The sequence below is a fragment of the Suricata suricatta genome, chromosome 11 (assembly GCF_006229205.1).
Source record: "Suricata suricatta isolate VVHF042 chromosome 11, meerkat_22Aug2017_6uvM2_HiC, whole genome shotgun sequence".
NCBI lineage: Eukaryota > Metazoa > Chordata > Mammalia > Carnivora > Herpestidae > Suricata > Suricata suricatta.
In genome coordinates this window covers 25,815,793-25,817,157 of record NC_043710.1, presented here as the reverse complement: position 1 = coordinate 25,817,157, position 1,365 = coordinate 25,815,793, and the positions used below count along the sequence as shown (strand labels likewise).

The 1,365-nt window shown below is 40.0% G+C and overlaps 1 long non-coding RNA gene across 4 annotated transcripts in view; it reads right to left on the bottom strand.

Annotated features, from left to right (window-relative positions):
• Positions 1 to 1,365, bottom strand: part of LOC115306760 — a 58,696-nt gene that overhangs the window by 18,558 nt on the left and 38,773 nt on the right. The gene's annotated exons all lie outside the window — the stretch shown is intronic.

Sequence of the window (1,365 nt, the reverse complement as noted above, 5' to 3'; positions counted from 1 at the left end):
AGTTATTAATTTATCAATAATGAACACATGATTTGGTGTCGAAATGAAAGGCCCACAGATTACATAATGTATTGAGTAATGAGATCAAGTTAACTGGAAGAGCTGCCTGGTGCTCATGGGTGAATGAAGTTGGTCTCCGAACCTACTAATTTGATATTTAGCATTAAAGAGATGGGATGCTAAAAATAGAACTTGATTCTCACTTGCTTAGTTTTGCTTAGTTAGCTGGAGAGCCCAAAGATGATCATGATTCTCTGAAAATAAATTTAACAGATGGTGCCTTGAGATGTGAAACTATGGGCGTGAAGATACCTAAAGATGTATCTGTCCTGGCACGTGACTCACTCCATTAACAGAACACATCTGCACACCCGACAAGACATCTTCCAAAAAGCAGAGGCTGGGGAAGAGGTAAGGGAATAGAGGCAATATTAAAATACGTTTCAATTAAACAGGGCATGGGCACTTACTCCTAAACGAACTTGACTTTCTTTAAGCATGATCATCTTGGCAAGAACATTTTCTTGCAGGTAATAGGGTGTAAAGCCTTCTCTGCCCACTCTGTTTCTAAGCACTGTTGGAGTTAAAGCTACTCATGGTATGCACAGGTACTGAGTCAAGGTTAAACAAGATGGGCTGCTGATACCTGTATATTAGGTGTGTCTAAGGTGCTAAATATTTGGCTGCTGAAATTAGAGAAGCCAGAAACAAAAGGGAATTGGTTAAAACTGGTAAAAATCTGCTTCAAATGTCACCTCCTCCAGGAAGCCTGCCCCTTGACCCAGGCACACACTTTGATTAAAGAACTTACTGAATTGTGTATCACTTATCTGGTGGTTTAGCTGAGGGCAAGGGCCATTAAGCTATGAATCCTCAGTGCTGATGCACAGGAGACGCTCATCACTGTTGAATGAACATTTTACTTTTGTTTCACACTTTAATCAATGTCCTCCCTAGGAAATAGGCAGAATTATTTGAGATGAAGTGACAGTATTTTCAGTATTACCTGCAGCCTAGGTAGGTTTTTACCCACAAATCAGGTCTAATGTAGACTGCTATGCTTCTCTAAGATGTCTAATTATTTGGTGTTTTTCCAAATAATGACATCATACTTTATTTCCCAGCCTTTCTGGTTGGGTTTTTTGTGCCAGTTATTGATTTATTGTCTCTCAACTTCAAATTTACCCTTTAATAGCTGTTGTAAAATAATGAATGCAATTCTCCTAAGCATTTCTCCTTTTACAGCAAAATGATGGTAAGCTTTCTCAGGAGCATGAGGGAACAAGAAGCTGTGTTTGTTCCTGCCATGTGTCCAGAACGGCCTTCCTAACAGTAAGTCCCCACGGCCCTCTCAATGCAGACACC